Source organism: Ornithodoros turicata, chromosome 6 (assembly GCF_037126465.1).
Source record: "Ornithodoros turicata isolate Travis chromosome 6, ASM3712646v1, whole genome shotgun sequence".
In the NCBI taxonomy this organism is placed as follows: Eukaryota; Metazoa; Arthropoda; class Arachnida; order Ixodida; family Argasidae; genus Ornithodoros; species Ornithodoros turicata.
In genome coordinates, this window is record NC_088206.1 from 53337963 (window position 1) to 53364657 (window position 26695).

General features: G+C 43.3%; 3 long non-coding RNA genes across 3 annotated transcripts; 1 reads left to right on the forward strand and 2 right to left on the reverse strand.

Annotated features, from left to right (window-relative positions):
• Positions 1 to 3891: 3891 nt before the first annotated feature.
• On the reverse strand, positions 3892 to 5782 carry LOC135398043 (uncharacterized). The gene is made up of 2 exons (XR_010423966.1): positions 5127 to 5782; positions 3892 to 5046 (listed from the first exon to the last, which is right to left on the reverse strand). It is a non-coding gene; the product is annotated as an uncharacterized LOC135398043 (long non-coding RNA).
• A 1967-nt stretch (positions 5783 to 7749) lies between these two features.
• On the forward strand, positions 7750 to 8986 carry LOC135398044 (uncharacterized). Its single transcript, XR_010423967.1, has 2 exons — positions 7750 to 7887; positions 8291 to 8986. It is a non-coding gene; the product is annotated as an uncharacterized LOC135398044 (long non-coding RNA).
• Positions 8987 to 24676: 15690 nt separating this feature from the next.
• LOC135398045 (uncharacterized) lies at positions 24677 to 26019 on the reverse strand. Its single transcript, XR_010423968.1, has 3 exons — positions 25958 to 26019; positions 25329 to 25389; positions 24677 to 24920 (listed from the first exon to the last, which is right to left on the reverse strand). It is a non-coding gene; the product is annotated as an uncharacterized LOC135398045 (long non-coding RNA).
• Positions 26020 to 26695: the final 676 nt, after the last annotated feature.

The following is a 26695-nucleotide window of genomic DNA, read 5'->3' on the forward strand; positions in this document are numbered from 1 at the left end:
AAAAATGACCAAAGTCAAGAACGATAGAATAGAATGCACTTGACCTTCGCACTTTATCTTTAGTTTTCTCTACTGTTTTTGAAGCTGCCCAACCCATATGTCTGGACACCAGTTCGTCGCAAATCACCTTCTCCCAGGTGGACTAGGATTCAGAATAAGTCCCTATACAAGAAGATTTAAAGAATTCGCCAGAAACAAGGATTGAACAAGAAGACAGGAATGATGCATTGTCCTATGTAGACTTGAAAGGCATGCTGCCTGGTATCTGCAATATTGAATTTTCTACAGCAACTGTGAACCAAGGAAGGGTAATGGTAACGGAAACAGAAACGGTATATTACCGAAATTGGAGATGGTAACGGAAACGCAGACCACGGTCCCCCATTACCGGAAACAGAAACGGAAACGGAAATTATCGTCCGGTATTGAATTGGGGGAATAGCTATTCCTGTTGTGCGATGGAATTTGGGTGACTTTTCATTTTTTTTTGTTTTTGTATTTTGATGACTCCATCCCTGTAAGGCTCTAAATACTACACGAGAGCATGGAAACAAAGCGCGGTATTGGATCTCGAAGGTACATCCCTGGCTTACCTCGTCCCAGTCCTCATAACTCCATGACATCTACACATGACTGTACTCCACCATAACACGAGGACGACAGCCTACGATTTTTAGTTACTTATTTTGTAGCTTTTTTAAATTTCATCTGGCCATGGCATGACTACTGAAAGCGTTTGCTTATGAATGCGACACTGGATGAAGGGTACGCCCATCTTGAGCTGCTGAACTCCGAGTGACTGAAGGCATGTTCCTATATTTTTTTTTAACATTGCAAGATGTGCGCATCCCAACAACGTAAAATTGCTTGTGTAGTGTGTACGCCTGACATCGAAGCAGCACTTGGGCAAAACGGGGTGCTGATAGAGCCGGACGGGCTGTCCTCCCGCAGCTCTGTAACAGCCGTTCCATTACCGGAAACAGTAACGGAAACGAAATTGAAAGGCCGGTATCAGAAAGGGATAATGGAAACGAAAATATAGGAGTAACGAAACTGGAAACGCTTACCAAAATACGTCCGTTATCCTTCCCTGCTGTGAACGACCATTGTGCAATGTTTGAGGGTGATCCATCACCACACGTGAGGTTCTCTGTTACAGTGCTCTCTGGCCTCTTTGACTTTGCTCCTGCTGGTATGGTGAAGGTCAGGTATCTTCGCTGTCCCAACAGAGTGCCAGACAGAACCTGTGACCATCACGGCATATGTTACACTCGTATACTCTCTGTTGTTGTTTGAAAAACTTTTATTTCCCGGAGCTACGAGCGTGTCAAAGACGATGGCAGTGCTAAAGTTTGCGTGCACCTGGCTCAGTGAGCTCCCGGAGGACAAATGAAGGTGACTTGTTCAACCTGTTTTATGGGTAACCTAGTACCGGCAAGAAATAGCCATTACAGTGCAGAACCTTTGTTTCTTTGCAACTATTTTGCATTCCATCTTGCCCCACGCATAGAACTTCGAAAGAGGATAGATCTGCATGACCAGCCAACTCTCTGCCATGTTTGTTGCAGATATGGCGTCTATCATTCGAAACTGCAAAACGGGCCAAATTTTTTACACTGGAATCTCCTTTACTGGGATGTGGAACCACCGAGACCTATGAGACTCTTGTGCAGCTGAAATGTAGTTGATGGGGCAACAAACACTGCTTTAGATAACCTGTGTAAGGTAAACAATGATTTCATTCAAGACCGAGCACAAAAGAAGATCGAAGAAAGGCTAAAACAGAAATAAGTGGAATGCATTAGCACCCTTTACTTTCATTAAAAGTTTACTTCGAGCATCTGTGGCTCAGTGTGACATTTTTTTAATGCATGTACTTGTCATCAGCGCTATAAATTGCTCAAAATGTGCACGTTGTTAATGCTGGAGCAACATAGCACGAAATGTTTAATGGAAATGTGCCGTTTAATTGTGCATGAAGTATGGGAGCTTCGAAACTCTCATACCTCAGACCTAGAGGGGAAAACAGCAGAAGCCTAATATGTCGAATAATGGGTATATTGTGGAGCCGCCGCAGTCATGTACGGAATGAAAAATTAAAATATGATAGCAGCAGCTACGTTATTTCTTACGTCAGCTGAAAAGCGACAATCCTGCATGGAAACATTTGTCCTACAGCGCCTTTCAAAAACCACGTACATACCGAAACCCTCCTACTGCAGGCCTAGCGGGTTTCTTCACATGACGTCACGGAAGCGCGTCGTCTGCTCCGACGCCATATTGTGGTACCACCGGATCGGAATATCTGTGCGTGTTGACGACGTTGGCGGACTGTCTTTTGGATAGCTTTCTTCCACAACGGATATACGGCTTCATGTGTGACAAAAGTGCAAGCAAGAAACATATAGACAGCTTGGACGGTGACGATCTGTCCCATTATCGAGTGAAAATAGAGTTATGCTTTGGCGTTGATCCGTACCATAAGTCCGTACGCTTTAAAGCGTAGTGACTGTGCACACGATGTGTCATTGTGGCCTCAGGTGGACCATAGTGATATTCACGAATACTTTGTGATGAAAAATATCTTTATTTCTAAGAAGCAACTCAAGGCAAAGAAGGCACTGGAGGCATACAATTTTTTTTTTTGCAAGTGAGAAACCCGGGCTGAGAGAGATTCAAGACGATCACATGCTAAAGCTTTCACAGGTGAGAACCTTAATTTGAGTCCTTGATATGCCTTATCGTCACAATGAGGTATCACAACATGAGGATGCTATGTCTTACAAAAATTTACGAGAACGTTATAATTATACTACGATGATACGATATTGCATGTGGGTGCTACTACTCGAAGTAATTACGGATGAATTACATACTTTTCAAACAGAAATTATGTTCACTGAAACACTGGTTATTTTGGTGTTCAAAACTCAAGCAGTTCTCTTATTCTTAATTTCTCTATTTGCACATATTGCCTCGCACAGCGCTGTTGCAGACACATTCACATCACACTAGATGTACGTGCAAAAATTCAAGCAAGCAAGCAAGATTAAGATGTTGAGAGGAAGGGGGGTGTAAAGTGTGGTCATAGTAAATCACCGAGAACATGCACACTCTACAAGACCTCTTCAAGTTTTCTGTTTCATATTTCCAATGTTTTTGCAGGTGAACCATTCCGAAGCATTGTCTGCACCACATCTCAAGGTATGGATTTTGATAAAAAAGATTGAGAAGTTGTGACAGCCCCACTGCGACTGCATGTGGCTGCCCGCAGTTTGCTTCTACCTGGAGGCTGGAGTCCCGAAAGAAAAAAAAAAAAAAAAAACTACACAGACTCGAAGAACAAGAGCCTCCCTGCACACGTCAGGAAAGGCAATGCTCACCCAGTTGCAAAGATGGATTTCACATCTGCCAAAGCATTTACAGCTCCTACGCCTGACATGATACCACAGCGTTCTTGCTGTGGACGATGAGTAGTCCAAGTAAAGTTACCATTTTACATAGCAAACGAGAAGCTTGAGCAGCTGCCCAATAAGCGTAGTAGCTGTGTATGACTTAATATTGGTGAGCTCATAGCCTGCGATACTCATGCCTACTATTATCAGTTGCAATGTCAAACGCTTGTGTATCAGGTAGAGTGTGCAGAGCTTGTGCTCTGGAAAAAGATGAAATCTCTGTGCAACGGATTTGTAGGAATGATCAACTTCTTGCAGCTGCCAAAAGAAAGGCTGAAGTGTTCTTCAGACATGCTGTTCTCAGAAATGGTGGAAAAGTGGTTCACCGAACAAAGAAAATAGGAGGACTCTGTGCAGATTAAAGCCTTATGTTGCAGCAGATGTTTGTGAGTGTATTATGCATCATGCATTAAGTCAATAGCGAATATGTACGATATGTTGGTAATGCAGACTTTATTGGTGCCAAATCATAAAAACCATTTCATCACACATAGAGTTGTTTTCATTCAAGACAGCATATCGTTACAAGACAAGTCTGTTAACGTCAAAATAAGAATAGCGCTCACTCTAACCACTCGGGAAAAAGGTGCCGACACCAGAATTTCCACTTCAACTTTCCACTCTTTTCTATATTGCAAATTCCACATTTTCAATGTGGCACCGGCTAGGGTTATCGATCCATACCATTCTAGAGTTAAACCTGAATGTTAGCTGCCAGCTAATTATGTTACGACCAGCCACCCTATTTTCAAATGGTCTGTGTGACCGTCACTACCGAATGATGACATGGTCAGACGTTGGTGATGTTGTCTAAAAAAGGAAGTAACTGTGCAATTTGGACATTCACTTTCTCCTCAAGCCCAAAAGGCTGACGCAGCATTTCCCACTTACGTGGGCATGTCGAATTCAACAGCTTTACTCAGTACGCTCCTGTTGTATTCATCACCGCATAATTATTTCCAAGCAAAACAGTTGCAAACTGTGTGTCCAGCTAGCAAGATTTGAGAGTACGAGCAACAATGTCCAGATTAATCTCTAGGCACGACTGAGTTACAGAGATTCGTTAGAGCACAGCACAAGACAGCAATTTTGTCGATCAGTGATTTACCATCCTTAGATGCCCTCAATAGCTGAACCGATCGACAACGTTTCAAAATCACGTACTTGTTCCTAACCAGTCCGATCACTCTTTCAGCATGGGTCCGGACGTTTGCAAGCTGTTTCATGTGCTCAACTTCATTGGCACTCAATGGACGCTTTCCCCTGTTGAATGGTGGAATGTAAAGAGAGCCCTTGCATACAAATCCGTAGTCTCAGGCGCATGAGGAACACCATCATTTCTTCAAAACTTGTTAAGGTGTTGGCACAGGTTTGCTGCATATGCTGTTCCAAAATATTGGACACTTGCATGAGGACCAGAAATGATGGTAGTTCAGTGTACAAGGACACTTTGTTGCGTCACTTTGCAGTGCCTCCTCTGTGAATTTCGTTGCCTTTACTGTGTCTCTAAGCTGGCAAGTTCCTGCACTATGGTGCACAAGCTCTCCTTCCATCTTTGTGATGTCAGCACATGTCAATCCAGTTTGGCATCCTGTGCAAAGAAAAAGAAAATAACATGAGATGGTAGTCTATCAGTAGTTATTAATGATCTTCTGGATATCTCGTGCCTACAGCTGACTGAAGCTGCTTGAGCCTTTTGTTGCGGCTTCCATTAGTGGTAGCACCTCTGCTGTCATAGCCTAAATGCAGGCAAGGTGCCCAATCAGGGTTGCATTCGTCGAAGAGTTGTGATGGAGATCCTGCAAATTGTCCAGTTACATTGTCCATTTAGTTTTGAAGTGTGTAGATGATAGGATGTGTGTGAGGGGAGCGGACGAACAGTCAGTACAAACGTGCAAGAGATCCTGCAACTACTCAAGATGCAAACTGTGGAAGATCATTCTTCACATGGGACAAAGGAGCATTTACAGCAACCCGCACAGAGTGTTCAAAGATACAGAATGGGGCACCATTATGTTGGTGATGGTCAGGTCTTGTTGTTTATGCGTGACAACCATTCACGGCAACGCCTTTTTGAGAACTTCCGTGTCTTTTGACTGGTTTAGTTCGGTCTTTTGAAGAAGTGAGGGTCTGGCTGATTGCTCCTAGCCTTCAGCTTCTTCATCTGAGTGCGATTACTGCACCCGATAATGTCACAAAATCCCATGAGGAAAGAATCAGCGGGTAAAAATCACAGCGTAAGCCTTGAGAAAGTACGCAGCAGAGCGGCGATGGTACCACAAAATCGCGACCGGTCCCAGCATGCCTCATTTCAGTGACGTAGTTGAATAGCTCCTAGAGGAAGAACACGCGAGCGGAAACCTGTCGAATAATAAGTTGATTGTGGCGCCGCCGCAGTCATGTACGGAATGAAAACTAAAATAGATAACAGCAGTTACGTTATTTTTTACTACAGCTGAAAACCGACAATCCAGTATGGAAACATTTGTCCTACAGCGCCGTCCAAAAACCACTTGCATAACGAAACCATCTTACTTCAGGTCTAGAGAAAAAACACGTGAGCCGAAACGTGTCGCATAATGGATTGATTGTGGCGCCGCCGCAGTCATGTACGGAATGAAAAACTAAAATAGATAACAGCAGTTACGCTATTTTTTACGTCAGCTGAAAAGCGACAATCCTGCATGGAAAGATTTGTCCTACAACGCCTTCCAAAAACCACGTGCATAACGAAACCGTCTTACTTCAGGCCAGGCTATGCAGCCCTAGAGGAAAAACACGTGAGCCGAAATGTATCGAATAATGGATTGATTGTGGCGCCGCCGCAGTCATGTACGGAATGAAAAGCTAAGATATGATAGCAGCAGTTACGTTATTTTTTACGTCAGCTGAAAAGCGACAATCCTGCATGGAAAGATTTGTCCTACAACGCCTTCCAAAAACCACGTGCATAACGAAACCGTCTTACATCAGGCCTAGAGGAAAAACACGTGAGCCGAAACGTGTCGAATAATGGGTCGATTGTGGCGCCGCCGCAGTCATGTACGGAATGATAAACTAAAATATGATAGCAGCAGTTACGCTATTTTTTACGTCAGCTCAAAAGCGACAATCCTGTGTGGAAACATTTGTTCTACAGCGCCTTCCAAAAACCACGTGCATAACGAAACCGTCTTACTTCAGGCCTAGAGGAAAAACACGTGAGCCGAAACGTGTCGCATAATGGGTCGATTGTGGCGCCGCCGCAGTCATGTACGGAACGATAAACTAAAATATGATAGCAGCAGTTACGCTATTTTTTACGTCAGTTGAAAAGCGACAATCCCGCATGGAATCATTTGTCCTACAGCGCCTTCAAAAAACCACGTGCATATCGACACCCTCTTACTTCAGGCCTAGAGAGAAAACACGTGAGCCGAAACGTGTCGAATAATGGGTCGATTGTGGCGCCGCCGCAGTCATGTACGGAATGATAAACTAAAATATGATAGCAGCAGTTACGTTATTTTTTACGTCAGCTGAAAAGCGACAATCCTGCATGGAAAGATTTGTCCTACAACGCCTTCCAAAAATCACGTGCATAACGAAACCGTCTTACATCAGGCCTAGAGGAAAAACACGTGAGCCGAAACCACTGATCTCGATTGTAAAAGGCTGGATCGCGGACAGGGAGCGCGAGCGTGAAGAAACCGGCCGCCATCTTACGGTGCCCACAACAGTCGCCGCAGCGATCATGGCAACTTCTTGCAATTACGGTCGTACCAACCGTACTGGCAAGGTTACAGGGCCTAAATTTATACAGGTGAGTCACTCTTCATCAAGGAATAAATAGGCGTCCATTCTGTATATTTAGTTGCCCATTATGAAGTGTTTTTTTGCCCAAAACGAGCAGTGGATGCAGGTTGCTTGATCGCTCTTCCGACGTTCAATCGAGCACACTTGCATTTTACCCGGCGGCAAATACAGTTTGAGTGCATAATATGCTTGAAAGAACACCTTACACTACACAGGTACTGTTGTCATCAATATATGTGCGAGCACTCGAGCGCTTTTTTGCATGCATTGCTAGCATGGTACACGGTGTTCTCTGCGGAAGCAAGTGCCACATTCATTTCTTTGAATTACCTTCACGCACAAGTTCGGTATTACGTCACAATCAGACCACGATTGTCACCTTTTTTCATGTATTTTGGTATTATTTTGTGCCTTGGTTTGATTTGTGATAAAGAATCCTACGTAACGGTGGTGTGGCGCGACTTGAATAACGCTTTGTGTCTGAGCTGTATCGTCAGCTTGTTACGATAGTAATAATTTGTAGCGTGTCGTGCTATTTGAAACAGTTTTTAAGGCAAAAGTGGTCTCTCAATACAGGTTTCGTCATGAGGGCTACCCAGTGAATAATCTGTGTAGTGTGATACGGCTGGGTGTACAGGTAAGTATCACGTTCCTCATCCACTGGTTTCTACTTTACAGGAAGGAACAACCTCAGTGCACGCACTGTGGTTAGCCTCTCTCAGTTTTGCATATTTTCTTACATGTTCACATCACACACCTTACACTTTAGGCTCCTTCACCCAGCAATATAATAATTAGAGATTATAATTCTTTTTAGAAGAGTTCCCCATATTCTTTTTAGAATAGTTTTTCATCTTTTAGTTTTTAGAAGATACAGGGATTGTAAACCATGTTTTAAACTGATGTTTTAACATTTGTCCAATGCATTTATTAAACAACATATTCATTTTTAACTGGTTGCACCCAAACCAATGTTCTGATGTATTATTTCCTTTGTTGTCGATGCACCATAAAAATTGGAATAATCATAATCAATGCAGGTTACTTCACAGCTGCCTCGACATACTCAAGAAATGGGTGCAGAACCTGCGTAATGCCCACAAACTTTGATTACCACAGCACCTCCAGAAAGTATGTGTCACATGGGATTTTTAAATGTATTCACAATATATAATACCTTGTATTAACTGTTGTAGATCTAAGCCGTCTCTACAGTACACTCTCAGAAATTAAAACCGTGAGAACCGTGATAATTGTTTCAGTTAATAGGCATGCACATATATGCTATAAGAAGAAAATTATTTCTTGAGAATGCACTTCTGTGGCTACTGGTGTTGTTTACATCTACTGTTGATCACATTCATTTATCACATATTATATTCTTATATATAAACACATATTTGATCACATTAAATTCAAAATTCATCATATATAAGAAAATACCAGGAGGGAAGTTGCTATTCATTGCTCATTCTAACCTAAAATTGAGTGCTACAAATTTAGAGAGAGTACCTGTCCATTGTCATTCCTAAAATATATATTGTCATTGTAGCAAGGTCATAAAACAATAAATGTAGTCTTTTGTGACCTCCCTGCACGTTCATTGTGTCCTGAAACGCATAAGTGCAAGAAATAACTTGAATAAACTTGATGTTGTATAAACTTGATATAAAATGTTGGATAATATAATGTATGATATAAAATGTTGAATAAACTTGAACTTGTATATTCTCTTTACTCACCATCAGTGACCTTCTTTACAAAAGCATATCGTGTTAGATTTTTTTTTGTTTACGTTTCACAGACGGGGTACACGAGGGCCAAAATGACAAAATCACAACTGTTTCAAGCTCCAAATCGTCCTGCTGCAATTATCCTGTTGCAGACCATACGTGTGTAGTGCAAGAAGGCCCTTGCACATCAAAATGTAAGATGGGAGTCACAGTTCATGCAAAGTGGTTCCTATGAGAGACTTCGATGCTGAACAAAATTGTGCAAACTGCGGAAGGTGCCATAGAAGATATTCAGAAAGCGTGTCTGGTCTCACAACGGTGCTACTACGCTCTCTTTTAGATGACGATGATACTCATTGGAGTTTCAGATGTGCAGCTGCATTTTTTCGAACGTGCTCCACGTAACAAGCATGACAAAGTCAGCACTGGATAGCAGGCCCCCGTTCCTAAGCAGCTTTGCTCACGCTGCAGTTGTATTTAGCAAAAGCATGTGAGTACTCAAGAAGGACATTCAGTTTGGCACAACCGCGCCTGCAAATAATCAGAACAAATGAAGGAAGAAACAAACAAACAGAAGGGCTGTACTTTAAAAAGAGGTAAATCTTGTGTCTCAAGGAGGTGTTACCACTTTTAAGTAACTTAATTGATTAAGCTTACATCACTACCTGATTAACTGTCCAAACGACCGTGTTCTAATTGCGTGAAGCAATTAAATCACGCTCACAACGTATTTGGGCTGCTTCGGTGTGTCCATATTTGCGAGGCAAAGCACCGCAGTCGTTCACTAAAAGACACTTTCTGCGGCGGTGCTTGATATAAATCATACGAAACCGATACACGGCTAAAACAACGGCTGTGATTCTACAGAACGATCTCTTTCTGCCATGCGAGTATATCCTTTTCCGGACCGTTCTTTATGGAACAATTTTTGTCCAGAACGCAGCACGGGATATTACATACATGGTGGTTGTTAACCTCACATCGTTTCTTGTTGAAATATTGGCTGGGAAATACTGTAGTATACAATCCCCAGCGCTGCACTGCTGTGACGGTCTAGTTTCGGAATGCAAAACATAACGTAATTAAGAATCGAACGGCAGGACACCTGTGAAACACTGTTAGGATACATCAGTATACTGGCACCTTACAAAATTGTGTGATGACAAGCAACGATCAACGCCTGCAGCGCTATAAATACTCACAATCTCCGTTGCCTCCCATTGTTTTCTATGGGCGCACACTGCGCTTTAGGGCCTCCCAACATGGCGGCCCGAATGCACGCCTCTCCCCCGCGAGCCCCTCTCCCATGCGCCATCCAGCCTTTATAGATAGAGATCAGTGGCCGAAACGTGTCGAATAATGGGTCGATTGTGGCGCCGCCGCAGTCATGTACGTTATGAGGAACTAAAATATGATAGCAGCAGTTACGTTATTTTTTACGTCAGCTGAAAAGGGACAATCCTGCATGGAAAGATTTGTCCTACAACGCCTTCCAAAAATCACGTGCATAACGAAACCGTCTTACATCAGGCCTAGAGGAAAAACACGTGAGCCGAAACGTGTCGAATAATGGGTCGATTGTGGCGCCGCCGCAGTCATGTACGTTATGAGGAACTAAAATATGATAGCAGCAGTTACGTTATTTTTTACGTCAGCTGAAAAGGGACAATACTGCATGGAAACATTTGTCCTACAACGCCTTCCAAAAACCACGTGCATAACGAAACCGTCTTACATCAGGCCTAGAGGAAAAACACGTGAGCCGAAACGTGTCGCATAATGGGTCGAGTGTGGCGCCGCCGCAGTCATGTACGAAATGAAAAACTAAAATAGATAACAGCAGTTACGCTATTTTTTACGTCAGCTGAAAAGCGACAATCCTGCATGGAAAGATTTGTCCTACAACGCCTTCCAAAAACCACGTGCATAACGAAACCGTCTTACTTCAGGCCAGGCTATGCAGCCCTAGAGGAAAAACACGTGAGCCGAAATGTATCGAATAATGGATTGATTGTGGCGCCGCCGCAGTCATGTACGGAATGAAAAGCTAAAATATGATAGCAGCAGTTACGTTATTTTTTACGTCAGCTGAAAAGCGACAATCCTGCATGGAAAGATTTGTCCTACAACGCCTTCCAAAAACCACGTGCATAACGAAACCGTCTTACATCAGGCCTAGAGGAAAAACACATGAGCCGAAACGTGTCGAATAATGGGTCGATTGTGGCGCCGCCGCAGTCATGTACGGAATGATAAACTAAAATATGTTAGCAGCAGTTACGCTATTTTTTTACGTCAGCTCAAAAGCGACAATCCTGTGTGGAAACATTTGTTCTACAGCGCCTTCCAAAAACCACGTGCATAACCAAACCGTCTTACTTCAGGCCTAGAGGAAAAACACGTGAGCCGAAACGTGTCGCATAATGGGTCGATTGTGGCGCCGCCGCAGTCATGTACGGAACGATAAACTAAAATATGATAGCAGCAGTTACGCTATTTTTTACGTCAGTTGAAAAGCGACAATCCCGCATGGAATCATTTGTCCTACAGCGCCTTCAAAAAACCACGTGCATATCGACACCCTCTTACTTCAGGCCTAGAGAGAAAACACGTGAGCCGAAACGTGTCGAATAATGGGTCGATTGTGGCGCCGCCGCAGTCATGTACGGAATGAAAAGCTAAAATATGATAGCAGCAGTTACGTTATTTTTTACGTCAGCTGAAAAGCGACAATCCTGCATGGAAACATTTGTTCTACAGCGCCTTCCAAAAACCACGTGCATAACCAAACCGTCTTACTTCAGGCCTAGAGGAAAAACACGTGAGCCGAAACGTGTCGCATAATGGGTCGATTGTGGCGCCGCCGCAGTCATGTACGGAACGATAAACTAAAATATGATAGCAGCAGTTACGCTATTTTTTACGTCAGTTGAAAAGCGACAATCCCGCATGGAATCATTTGTCCTACAGCGCCTTCAAAAAACCACGTGCATATCGACACCCTCTTACATCAGGCCTAGAGGAAAAACACGTGAGCCGAAACGTGTCGAATAATGGGTCGATTGTGGCGCCGCCGCAGTCATGTACGTTATGAGGAACTAAAATATGATAGCAGCAGTTACGTTATTTTTTACGTCAGCTGAAAAGGGACAATACTGCATGGAAACATTTGTCCTACAACGCCTTCCAAAAACCACGTGCATAACGAAACCGTCTTACATCAGGCCTAGAGGAAAAACACGTGAGCCGAAACGTGTCGCATAATGGGTCGAGTGTGGCGCCGCCGCAGTCATGTACGGAATGAAAAACTAAAATAGATAACAGCAGTTACGCTATTTTTTACGTCAGCTGAAAAGCGACAATCCTGCATGGAAAGATTTGTCCTACAACGCCTTCCAAAAACCACGTGCATAACGAAACCGTCTTACTTCAGGCCAGGCTATGCAGCCCTAGAGGAAAAACACGTGAGCCGAAATGTATCGAATAATGGATTGATTGTGGCGCCGCCGCAGTCATGTACGGAATGAAAAGCTAAAATATGATAGCAGCAGTTACGTTATTTTTTACGTCAGCTGAAAAGCGACAATCCTGCATGGAAAGATTTGTCCTACAACGCCTTCCAAAAACCACGTGCATAACGAAACCGTCTTACATCAGGCCTAGAGGAAAAACACATGAGCCGAAACGTGTCGAATAATGGGTCGATTGTGGCGCCGCCGCAGTCATGTACGGAATGATAAACTAAAATATGATAGCAGCAGTTACGCTATTTTTTTACGTCAGCTCAAAAGCGACAATCCTGTGTGGAAACATTTGTTCTACAGCGCCTTCCAAAAACCACGTGCATAACCAAACCGTCTTACTTCAGGCCTAGAGGAAAAACACGTGAGCCGAAACGTGTCGCATAATGGGTCGATTGTGGCGCCGCCGCAGTCATGTACGGAACGATAAACTAAAATATGATAGCAGCAGTTACGCTATTTTTTACGTCAGTTGAAAAGCGACAATCCCGCATGGAATCGTTTGTCCTACAGCGCCTTCAAAAAACCACGTGCATATCGACACCCTCTTACTTCAGGCCTAGAGAGAAAACACGTGAGCCGAAACGTGTCGAATAATGGGTCGATTGTGGCGCCGCCGCAGTCATGTACGGAATGATAAACTAAAATATGATAGCAGCAGTTACGCAATTTTTTACGTCAGCTCAAAAGCGACAATCCTGCATGGAAAGATTTGTCCTACAACGCCTTCCAAAAATCACGTGCATAACGAAACCGTCTTACATCAGGCCTAGAGGAAAAACACGTGAGCCGAAACGTGTCGAATAATGGGTCGATTGTGGCGCCGCAGTCATGTACGTTATGAGGAACTAAAATATGATAGCAGCAGTTACGTTATTTTTTACGTCAGCTGAAAAGCGACAATCCTGCATGGAAAGATTTGTCCTACAACGCCTTCCAAAAACCACGTGCATAACGAAACCGTCTTACATCAGGCCTAGAGGAAAAACACGTGAGCCGAAACGTGTCGAATAATGGGTCGATTGTGGCGCCGCCGCAGTCATGTAATTTATGAGAAACTAAAATATGATAGCAGCAGTTACGTTATTTTTTACGCCAGCTGAAAAGCGACAATCCTGCATGGAAACATTTGTCCTACAACGCCTTCCAAAAACCACGTGCATAACGAAACCGTCTTACATCAGGCCTAGAGGAAAAACACGTGAGCCGAAACGTGTCGAATAATGGGTCGATTGTGGCGCCGCCGCAGTCATGTACGGAATGATAAACTAAAATATGATAGCAGCAGTTACGCTATTTTTTTACGTCAGCTCAAAAGCGACAATCCTGTGTGGAAACATTTGTTCTACAGCGCCTTCCAAAAACCACGTGCATAACCAAACCGTCTTACTTCAGGCCTAGAGGAAAAACACGTGAGCCGAAACGTGTCGCATAATGGGTCGATTGTGGCGCCGCCGCAGTCATGTACGGAATGAAAAGCTAAAATATGATAGCAGCAGTTACGTTATTTTTTACGTCAGCTGAAAAGCGACAATCCTGCATGGAAAGATTTGTCCTACAACGCCTTCCAAAAATCACGTGCATAACGAAACCGTCTTACATCAGGCCTAGAGGAAAAACACGTGAGCCGAAACGTGTCGAATAATGGGTCGATTGTGGCGCCGCCGCAGTCATGTACGTTATGAGGAACTAAAATATGATAGCAGCAGTTACGTTATTTTTTACGTCAGCTGAAAAGGGACAATACTGCATGGAAACATTTGTCCTACAACGCCTTCCAAAAACCACGTGCATAACGAAACCGTCTTACTTCAGGCCTAGAGGAAAAACACGTGAGCCGAAACGTGTCGAATAATGGGTCGATTGTGGCGCCGCCGCAGTCATGTACGGAATGATAAACTAAAATATGATAGCAGCAGTTACGCTATTTTTTACGTCAGCTCAAAAGCGACAATCCTGCATGGAAACATTTGTCCTACAGTGCCTTCCAAAAATCACGTGCATAACGAAACCGTCTTACATCAGGCCTAGAGGAAAAACACGTGAGCCGAAACGTGTCGAATAATGGGTCGATTGTGGCGCCGCCGCAGTCATGTACGTTATGAGGAACTAAAATATGATAGCAGCAGTTACGTTATTTTTTACGTCAGCTGAAAAGGGACAATACTGCATGGAAACATTTGTCCTACAACGCCTTCCAAAAACCACGTGCATAACGAAACCGTCTTACATCAGGCCTAGAGGAAAAACACGTGAGCCGAAACGTGTCGAATAATGGGTCGATTGTGGCGCCGCCGCAGTCATGTACGGAATGATAAACTAAAATATGATAGCAGCAGTTACGCTATTTTTTACGTCAGCTGAAAAGGGACAATACTGCATGGAAACATTTGTCCTACAACGCCTTCCAAAAACCACGTGCATAACGAAACCGTCTTACTTCAGGCCAGGCTATGCAGCCCTAGAGGAAAAACACGTGAGCCGAAACGTGTCGAATAATGGGTCGATTGTGGCGCCGCCGCAGTCATGTACGGAATGATAAACTAAAATATGATAGCAGCAGTTACGCTATTTTTTACGTCAGCTCAAAAGCGACAATCCTGCATGGAAACATTTGTCCTACAGTGCCTTCCAAAAAACACGTGCATAACGAAACCGTCTTACATCAGGCCTAGAGGAAAAACACGTGAGCCGAAATGTGTCGAATAATGGATTGATTGTGGCGCCGCCGCAGTCATGTACGGAACGATAAACTAAAATATGATAGCAGCAGTTACGCTATTTTTTACGTCAGTTGAAAAGCGACAATCCCGCATGGAATCATTTGTCCTACAGCGCCTTCAAAAAACCACGTGCATATCGACACCCTCTTACTTCAGGCCTAGAGAGAAAACACGTGAGCCGAAACGTGTCGAATAATGGGTCGATTGTGGCGCCGCCGCAGTCATGTACGGAATGATAAACTAAAATATGATAGCAGCAGTTACGCAATTTTTTACGTCAGCTCAAAAGCGACAATCCTGCATGGAAAGATTTGTCCTACAACGCCTTCCAAAAATCACGTGCATAACGAAACCGTCTTACATCAGGCCTAGAGGAAAAACACGTGAGCCGAAACGTGTCGAATAATGGGTCGATTGTGGCGCCGCCGCAGTCATGTACGTTATGAGGAACTAAAATATGATAGCAGCAGTTACGTTATTTTTTACGTCAGCTGAAAAGCGACAATCCTGCATGGAAAGATTTGTCCTACAACGCCTTCCAAAAACCACGTGCATAACGAAACCGTCTTACATCAGGCCTAGAGGAAAAACACGTGAGCCGAAACGTGTCGAATAATGGGTCGATTGTGGCGCCGCCGCAGTCATGTAATTTATGAGAAACTAAAATATGATAGCAGCAGTTACGTTATTTTTTACGCCAGCTGAAAAGCGACAATCCTGCATGGAAACATTTGTCCTACAACGCCTTCCAAAAACCACGTGCATAACGAAACCGTCTTACATCAGGCCTAGAGGAAAAACACGTGAGCCGAAACGTGTCGAATAATGGGTCGATTGTGGCGCCGCCGCAGTCATGTACGGAATGATAAACTAAAATATGATAGCAGCAGTTACGCTATTTTTTACGTCAGCTCAAAAGCGACAATCCTGCATGGAAACATTTGTCCTACAGTGCCTTCCAAAAAACACGTGCATAACGAAACCGTCTTACATCAGGCCTAGAGGAAAAACACGTGAGCCGAAATGTGTCGAATAATGGATTGATTGTGGCGCCGCCGCAGTCATGTACGGAATGAAAAGCTAAAATATGATAGCAGCAGTTACGTTATTTTTTACGTCAGCTGAAAAGCGACAATCCTGCATGGAAACATTTGTTCTACAGCGCCTTCCAAAAACCACGTGCATAACCAAACCGTCTTACTTCAGGCCTAGAGGAAAAACACGTGAGCCGAAACGTGTCGCATAATGGGTCGATTGTGGCGCCGCCGCAGTCATGTACGGAACGATAAACTAAAATATGATAGCAGCAGTTACGCTATTTTTTACGTCAGTTGAAAAGCGACAATCCCGCATGGAATCATTTGTCCTACAGCGCCTTCAAAAAACCACGTGCATATCGACACCCTCTTACTTCAGGCCTAGAGAGAAAACACGTGAGCCGAAACGTGTCGAATAATGGGTCGATTGTGGCGCCGCCGCAGTCATGTACGGAATGATAAACTAAAATATGATAGCAGCAGTTACGCAATTTTTTACGTCAGCTCAAAAGCGACAATCCTGCATGGAAACATTTGTCCTACAGTGCCTTCCAAAAAACACGTGCATAACGAAACCGTCTTACTTCAGGCTATGCAGGCCTAGAGGAAAAACACGTGAGCCGAAATGTGTCGAATAATGGATTGATTGTGGCGCCGCCGCAGTCATGTACGGAATGAAAAACTAAAATATGATAGCAGCAGTTACGTTATTTTAAACGTCAGCTGAAAAGCGACAATCCTGCATGGAAAGATTTGTCCTACAACGCCTTCCAAAAACCACGTGCATAACGAAACCGTCTTACATCAGGCCTAGAGGAAAAACACGTGAGCCGAAACGTGTCGAATAATGGGTCGATTGTGGCGCCGCCGCAGTCATGTAATTTATGAGAAACTAAAATATGATAGCAGCAGTTACGTTATTTTTTACGCCAGCTGAAAAGCGACAATCCTGCATGGAAACATTTGTCCTACAACGCCTTCCAAAAACCACGTGCATAACGAAACCGTCTTACATCAGGCCTAGAGGAAAAACACGTGAGCCGAAACGTGTCGAATAATGGGTCGATTGTGGCGCCGCCGCAGTCATGTACGGAATGATAAACTAAAATATGATAGCAGCAGTTACGCTATTTTTTACGTCAGCTCAAAAGCGACAATCCTGCATGGAAACATTTGTCCTACAGTGCCTTCCAAAAAACACGTGCATAACGAAACCGTCTTACATCAGGCCTAGAGGAAAAACACGTGAGCCGAAATGTGTCGAATAATGGATTGATTGTGGCGCCGCCGCAGTCATGTACGGAATGAAAAGCTAAAATATGATAGCAGCAGTTACGTTATTTTTTACGTCAGCTGAAAAGCGACAATCCTGCATGGAAAGATTTGTCCTACAACGCCTTCCAAAAACCACGTGCATAACGAAACCGTCTTACATCAGGCCTAGAGGAAAAACACGTGAGCCGAAACGTGTCGAATAATGGGTCGATTGTGGCGCCGCCGCAGTCATGTACGTTATGAGGAACTAAAATATGATAGCAGCAGTTACGTTATTTTTTACGTCAGCTGAAAAGGGACAATGCTGCATGGAAACATTTGTCCTACAACGCCTTCCAAAAACCACGTGCATAATGAAACCGTCTTACATCAGGCCTAGAGGAAAAACACGTGAGCCGAAACGTATCGAATAATGGGTCGATTGTGGCGCCGCCGCAGTCATGTACGGAATGATAAACTAAAATATGATAGCAGCAGTTACGCATTTTTTTACGTCAGCTCAAAAGCGACAATCCTGCATGGAAACATTTGTCCTACAGTGCCTTCCAAAAAACACGTGCATAACGAAACCGTCTTACTTCAGGCTATGCAGGCCTAGAGGAAAAACACGTGAGCCGAAACGTGTCGAATAATGGGTCGATTGTGGCGCCGCCACAGTCATGTACGGAATGATAAACGAAAATATGATAGCAGCAGTTACGCTATTTTTTACGTCAGCTCAAAAGCGACAATCCTGTGTGGAAACATTTGTTCTACAGCGCCTTCCAAAAACCACGTGCATAACGAAACCGTCTTACTTCAGGCCTAGAGGAAAAACACGTGAGCCGAAACGTGTCGCATAATGGGTCGATTGTGGCGCCGCCGCAGTCATGTACGGAACGATAAACTAAAATATGATAGCAGCAGTTACGCTATTTTTTACGTCAGTTGAAAAGCGACAATCCCGCATGGAATCATTTGTCCTACAGCGCCTTCAAAAAACCACGTGCATATCGACACCCTCTTACTTCAGGCCTAGAGAGAAAACACGTGAGCCGAAACGTGTCGAATAATGGGTCGATTGTGGCGCCGCCGGCCCGCCGCAGTCATGTACGGAATGATAAACTAAAATATGATAGCAGCAGTTACGCTATTTTTTACGTCAGCTGGAAAGCGACAATCCTGCATGGAAACATTTGTCCTACAGTGCCTTCCAAAAAACACCTGCATAACGAAACCGTCTTACATCAGGCCTAGAGGAAAAACACGTGAGCCGAAACGTGTCGAATAATGGGTCGATTGTGGCGCCGCCGCAGTCATGTACGTTATGAGAAACTAAAATATGATAGCAGCAGTACGTTATTTTTTACGCCAGCTGAAAAGCGACTATCCTGCATGGAAAGATTTGTCCTACAACGCCTTCCAAAAACCACGTGCATAACGAAACCGTCTTACATCAGGCCTAGAGGAAAAACACGTGAGCCGAAACGTGTCGAATAATGGGTCGATTGTGGCGCCGCCGCAGTCATGTACGGAATGATAAACTAAAACGTGATAGCAGCAGTTACGCTATTTTTTACGTCAGCTCAAAAGCGACAATCCTGCATGGAAACATTTGTCCTACAGTGCCTTCCAAAAAACACGTGCATAACGAAACTGTCTTACTTCAGGCTATGCAGGCCTAGAGGAAAAACACGTGAGCCGAAATGTGTCGAATAATGGATTGATTGTGGCGCCGCCGCAGTCATGTACGGAATGAAAAACTAAAATATGATAGCAGCAGTTACGTTATTTTTTACGTCAGCTGAAAAGCGACAATCCTGCATGGAAAGATTTGTCCTACAGTGCCTTCCAAAAACCACGTGCATAACGAAACCTTACTTGAGGCTATGCAGGCCTAGAGGAAAAACACAGGAGCCGAAACGTGTCGAATAATGGGTCGATTGTGGCGCCGCCGCAGTCATGTACGTTATGAGAAACTAAAATATGATAGCAGCAGTTACGTTATTTTTTACGCCAGCTGAAAAGCGACAATCCTGCATGGAAAGATTTGTCCTACAACGCCTTCCAAAAACCACGTGCGTAACGAAACCGTCTTACATCAGGCCTAGAGGAAAAACACGTGAGCCGAAACGTGTCGAATAATGGGTCGATTGTGGCGCCGCCGCAGTCATGTACGGAATGAAAAACTAAAATATGATAGCAGCAGTTACGTTATTTTTTACGTCAGTTGAAAAGGGACAATCCTGGATGGAAACATTTGTCCTAAAGCGCCTTCCAAAAACCACGTGCATAACGAAACCCTCTTACTTCAGGCTATGCAGGCCTAGAGCAAAAACACGTGAGCCGAAACGTGTGGAATAATGGGTTGATTGTGGCGCCGCCGCAGTCATGTACGGAATGAAAAACTAAAATATGATAGCAGCAGTTACGTTATTTTTTACGTCAGTTGAAAAGGGACAATCCTGGATGGAAACATTTGTCCTACATCGCCTTCCAAAAACCACGTGCATAACGAAGCCGTCTTACTTCAGGCTATGCAGTACTAGAGGAAAAACACGTGAGCCGAAACGTGTCGAATAATGGGTTGATTGTGGCGCCGCCGCAGTCATGTACGGAATGAAAAACTAAAATATGATAGGAGCAGTTTGGTTATTTTTTACGTCAGCTGAAAAGCGACAATCCTGCATGGAAACATTTGTCCTACAGTGCCTTCCAAAAACCACGGGCATAACGAAACCGTCTTACTTCAGGCTATGCAGGCCTAGAGGAAAAACACATGAGCCGAAATGTGTCGAATAATGAATTGATTGTGGCGCCGCCGCAGTCATGTACGGAATGAAAAACTAAAATATGATAGCAGGAGTTACGTTATTTTTTACGTCAGCTGAAAAGCGACAATCCTGTGTGGAAACATTTGTCCTACAGCGCCGTACCAAAAACCACGTGCATAACGAAACCGTCTTACTTCATATCTAGAGGAAAAACACGTGAGCCGAAACGTGTCGCATAATGGGTTGATTGTGGCGCCGCCGCAGTCATGTACGGAATGAAAAACTAAAATATGATAGGAGCAGTTTGGTTATTTTTTACGTCAGCTGAAAAGCGACAATCCTGCATGGAAACATTTGTCCTACAGTGCCTTCCAAAAACCACGGGCATAACGAAACCGTCTTACTTCAGGCTATGCAGGCCTAGAGGAAAAACACATGAGCCTAAATGTGTCGAATAATGAATTGATTGTGGCGCCGCCGCAGTCATGTACGGAATGAAAAACTAAAATATGATAGCAGGAGTTACGTTATTTTTTACGTCAGCTGAAAAGCGACAATCCTGTGTGGAAACATTTGTCCTACAGCGCCGTACCAAAAACCACGTGCATAACGAAACCCTCTTACTTCATGCCTATTCAGGCCTAGAGGAAAAACACGTGAGCCGTAACGTGTCGAATAATGGGTTGTTTTTGGCGCCGCCGCAGTCATGTACGGAATTAAAAACTAAAATATGATAGGATTAGTTTCGTTATTTTTTATGTCAGCTGAAAAGGGACAATACTGCATGGAAACATTTGTCCTACAGCGCCTTCCAAAAACCACGTGCATAACGAAACCCTCTTAATTCATGCCTATTCAGGCCTAGAGGAAAAACACGTGAGCCGAAACGTGTCGAATAATGGGTTGTTTTTGGCGCCGCCGCAGTCATGTACGGAATTAAAAACTAAAATATGATAGGATTAGTTTCGTTATTTTTTACGTCAGCTGAAAAGCGACAATCCTGGATGGAAACATTTGTCCTACATCGCCTTCCAAAAACCACGTGCATAACGAAACCCTCTTACTTCATGCCTATTCAGGCCTAGAGGAAAAACACGTGAGCCGAAACGTGTCGAATAATGGGTTGTTTTTGGCGCCGCCGCAGTCATGTACGGAATTAACAACTAAAATATGATAGGATTAGTTTCGTTATTTTTTACGTCAGCTGAAAAGCGACAATCCTGGATGGAAACATTTGTCCTACATCGCCTTCCAAAAACCACGTGCATAACGAAACCCTCTTACTTCATGCCTATTCAGGCCTAGAGGAAAAACACGTGAGCCGAAACGTGTCGAATAATGGGTTGTTTTTGGCGCCGCCGCAGTCATGTACGGAATTAACAACTAAAATATGATAGGATTAGTTTCGTTATTTTTTACGTCAGCTGAAAAGCGACAATCCTGGATGGAAACATTTGTCCTACATCGCCTTCCAAAAACCACGTGCATAACGAAACCCTCTTACTTCATGCCTATTCAGGCCTAGAGGAAAAACACGTGAGCCGAAACGTGTCGAATAATGGGTTGTTTTTGGCGCCGCCGCAGTCATGTACGGAATTAACAACTAAAATATGATAGGATTAGTTTCGTTATTTTTTATGTCAGCTGAAAAGGGACAATACTGCATGGAAACATTTGTCCTACAGCGCCTTCCAAAAACCACGTGCATAACGAAACCCTCTTACTTCAGGCTATGCCACTGATCTCTATGTATAAAGGCTGGATCGCGCATGGGAGAGGGGCTCGTGGGGGAGAGGCGTGCCTTCGGGCCGCCATGTTGGTGGGCCCTAAAGTGCTGTGTGTGCCCATAGAAAACAATGGGAGGCAACAGAGATTGTGAGTATTTATTGCGCTGCTAGCATTGATCGTTGTTTGTCATCACACAATTTTGTAAGGTGCCAGTATACTGATGTATCCTAACAGTGTTTCACAGGTGTCCTGCCGTTCGATTCTTAATTACGTTATGTTTTGCATTCCGAAACTAGACCGTCACTGCAGTGCAGCGCTGGGGATTGTACTACAGCACGTTTCCCAGCCAATATTTCAATAAGAAACGACTTGAGGTTAACAACAACCATGTATATAATATCCCGTACTGCATTCTGGACAAAAATTGTTCCATAAAGAACGGTCCGGGAAAAGTTATACTCGCATGGCAGAAAGAGATCGTTCTGTAGAATCACAGCCGTTGTTTTAGCCGTGTATGCGTTTAATATGATTTATATCAAGCATCGCCTTAGAAAGAGTCTTTTAGTAAACGACAGCGGTGCTTTGCCTCGCAAATATGGACACACTGAAGCAGCGCAAATAATTACTTCACGCAATTAGATCACACTCGTTAGGACAGTTAATCAGGTTGTGATGTAAGCTTAATCAATTAAGTTACTTAGAAAGTGGTAACACCTCCTTGAGACACAGGACTTATCTCTTTTTGAAGTACAGCCCTTCTATGTTTGTTTGCTTCTTCCTTTATTTGTTCTGATTATTTGCAGGCGCGGTTGTGCCAAACTGAATGTCTTTCTCCAGCACTCACATGCTTTTGTTGAATACAACTGCAGCGTGAGAAAAGCTGCGTGGGGATGGGGTCCTGCTATCCAGTGCTGACTTTGTCATGCTTGTTATGTGGAGCATGTTCCAAAAAATGTAGCTCCACGTATGGTCTTCAAATTGCAACAGGACTATATGGAGCTTGAAACATTTGTGATTTTGTCATTTTGGACCCGTGTACCCAGTCTGTGAAACGAACAAAAAAGTCTAACACGATATGCTTTTGTAATGAAGATCACTGATGATGAGTAAAGAGAATATACGAGTTCAAGTTTATTCAATATTTTATATCATTCATTATATTATTCAACATTTTATGTCATGTTTATACAACATCAAGTTTATTCAAGTTCAAGATTTATTTCTTGCACTTATGCGTTTCAGGATACAGTGAACGTGCAGGGAGGTTGCAAAAGACTACATTTATTGTTTTGTGACCTTGCTACAATGGCAATATATATTTTAGGAATGACAATGGTCTGGTACGCTCTCTAAATTTGTAGCACTCAATTTTAGGTTGGAATGAGCAACGAAACTCAGGGACAGCAAAAAAAAAAAAAAAAAAAAAAAAATCGCAGTAAAGGTATTTTCGTTAAAAAGAATGTCTATTATTGGACCTATAGGCTCCAGCGGGACCACAAAAAAAATTTGCAGTAGTTGTATGTATTTTCGTTAAAAAGGTGTTCGCTATAAAGGAGTTTGACTGTATATGCTAAATTTTAAATTTAGTGTGATCGAATATGTGATAATATAATAATATATAAGAATATAATATGTGATAAACATAGATTGAGAAGTTACCCGTCAAAAAGAACTCGTTACAAGTTCAGTTACGGTGTGCAAAATGTAACTAAGTTAATAACGAAGTTCTTCAGTCTCAAATGTAACTCGCAGTTACTGAGTTACTTAAAAAAAAGAACGAGTTACTTCCAAGTTACTTCGGCCACAAAACAGCAGTGCGCAGGTGCAGTGCGTGTGAGCAGTTGAGTTTTAGACCTTGAGTTGCCTGCGGAGGAGTGCAACACGCTTAGGTCGTTTTCGTTTATGTCCAACAATAGATCTCTCCCTGTTTGTAAACAAATGACGTCATAGTGTTCGACAGCGCCAAAATTTGGTAGAATTGAACTACGCTCAAAGCTAGAGGTGAACAAGGTCGTGCCCGAGAGCCACGGTCTTGAGGGGATTACGATATGGTCCCTTAAAGGGACGCGACCCTCAGTCCTACTTTTCTTTCAATGGGAGGTAGCGAACAAGTGCCCGTTTGTGGAACCCAGCCCTCTCCTTCCGATCTGTTTCGGTTTCAGTCGATCTACCAATGTCATGATGACGTTTCTCTGGTAATATTCGGACGCTTTGCATCTTACTCCCTGTGGGCGCACAATGGTTCAGCTTCATTTCAATGGCAGCGGTTCTTACTTCCTCAATAAAATACTGTCATTCATTGATTATCATGTTTTATGGCAAAAAAATGCCATGAAAGAACCAGAGAGAAAGCAAGAAAATATGTGGACGTGAGTGAGAAGCGAGTTAAAAGCAACTTGGAACTTAACTTAACTTACTTTGGCAAAGTTACCTGAAAAAGGAACGAGTTCCTCTGAAAGTTACCACGCCGCAAAAGTACCGAGTTAAGTTACAAGTTACCAAAAAAAGGAACTTAGTTACAGTAACGAGTTACTTGTAACGAGTTACCTCGAACTCTGGTGATAAATGAATGTGATCAACAGTAGATGTAAACAACATGAGTAGCAAGACAAGTGCATTCTCAATAAATAATTTTCTTCTTATAGCGTATATGTGCATGCCTATTAACTGAAACAATTATCACAGTTCCCTGACAAGTTTTAATTTCTGAGAGTGTACTGTAGAGGCTGCTTAGATCTACAACAGTTCATACAAGGTATTATATACTGTGAATGCCTTTAAAAATCCCATGTGACACATATGCCTTTACTTTCTGGAGGTGCTGTGGTAGTCAAAGTTTGTGGGCATTACGCAGGTTCTGCACCCATTTCTTGAGTATGTCGAGGCAGCTGTGAAGTAACCTGCATTGATGGTGATTATTTCAATTTTTATGGTGCGTCGACAACAAAGGAAATAATACATCAGAAGATTGGTTTGGGTGCAACCAGTTAAAAATGAATATGTTGTTTAATAAATGCATTGGACAAATGTTAAAACATCAGTTTAAAACATGGTTTACAATCCCTGTATCTTCTAAAAATTAAAAAGATTAAAAACTATTCTAAAAAGAATATGGGGAACTCTTCTAAAAAGAATTATAATCTCTAATTATTATATTGCTGGGTGAAGGAGCCTAAAGTGTAAGGTGTGTTTCTGATGTGAACATGTAAGAAAATATGCAAAACTGAGAGAGGCTAAACACAGTGCGTGCACTGAGGTTGTTCCTTCCTGTAAAGTAGAAACCAGTGAATGAGGAATGTGATACTTACCTGTACACCCAGCCGTATCACTCTGCACAGATTATTCACTGGGTAGCCCTCATGACGAAACCTGTATTGAGAGACCACTTTTGCCTAAAAAACCGCTACAAATAGCACGATGCGCTACAAATTATTACTATCGTAACAAGCTGACGATACAGCTCAGACACAAAGGCGTTATTCAAATCGCGCCACACCACCGTTACGTAGGATTCTTTGACACAAATCAAACAAAGGCACGAAACTATATCAATACATGAAAAAAGGTGACAATCGTGGTCTCATTATGACGTAATACCGAACTTGTGCGTGAGGGTAATTCAAAGAAATGAATGTGGCACTTGCTTCCGCAGGGAACACCGTGTACCATGTTAGCAATGCATGCAAAAAAGCGCTCGAGTGCTCGCACATATATTGATGACAACACTACCTGTGTAGTGTAACGTGTTCTTTCAAGCATATTATGCACTCAAACTGTATTTGCCGCCGGGTAAAATGCAAGTGTGCTCGATTGAACGTCGGAAGAGCGATCAAGCAACCTGCATCCAGTGCTCGTTTTGGGCAAAAAAACACTTCATAATGGTCAACTAAATATACAGAATGGACGTCTATTTATTCCTCGATAAAGAGTGACTCACCTGTATAAATTTAGGCCCTGTAACCTTGCCAGTACGGTTGGTACGACCGTAATTGCAAGAAGTTGACTGAGTTGCGACTGTTGTGGGTACAGTAAGATGGCGGCCGGTTTCTTCACGCTCGCGCTCCCTATCCGCGGTCCAGCCTTTTACAATCGAGATCAGTGATGCAGACCTAGAGGAAAAACACGTGAGCCGAAACGTGTCGAATAATGGGTTGATTGTGGTGCCGCCGCAGTCATGTACGGAATGAAAAACTAAAATATGGTAGCAGCAGTTACGCTATTTTTTACGTCAGCTGAAAAGCGACAATCCTGCATGGAATCATTTGTCCTACAGCGCCTTCAAAAAACCACGTGCATAACGAAACCCTCTTACTTCATGCCTATTCAGGCCTAGAGGAAAAACACGTGAGCCGAAACGTGTCGAATAATGGGTTGTTTTTGGTGCCGCCGCAGTCATGTACGGAATGAGAAACTAAAATATGGTAGCAGCAGCTACGTTATTTATTATGGGAACTGAAAAGTGACAATCCTGAATGGAAACATTTGTCCTACAGCGCCTTCCAAAAACCGCGTGCATACCGAAACCCTCTTACACCAGGCCTAGAGGAAAAGCACGTGAGCCGAAACGTGTCGAATAATGGTTGTTTGTGGCGCCGCCGCAGTCATGTACGGAATGAAAAAAACTAAAATATGATCGCAGCAGCTACGTTATTTATTATGGGAACTGAAAAGTGAC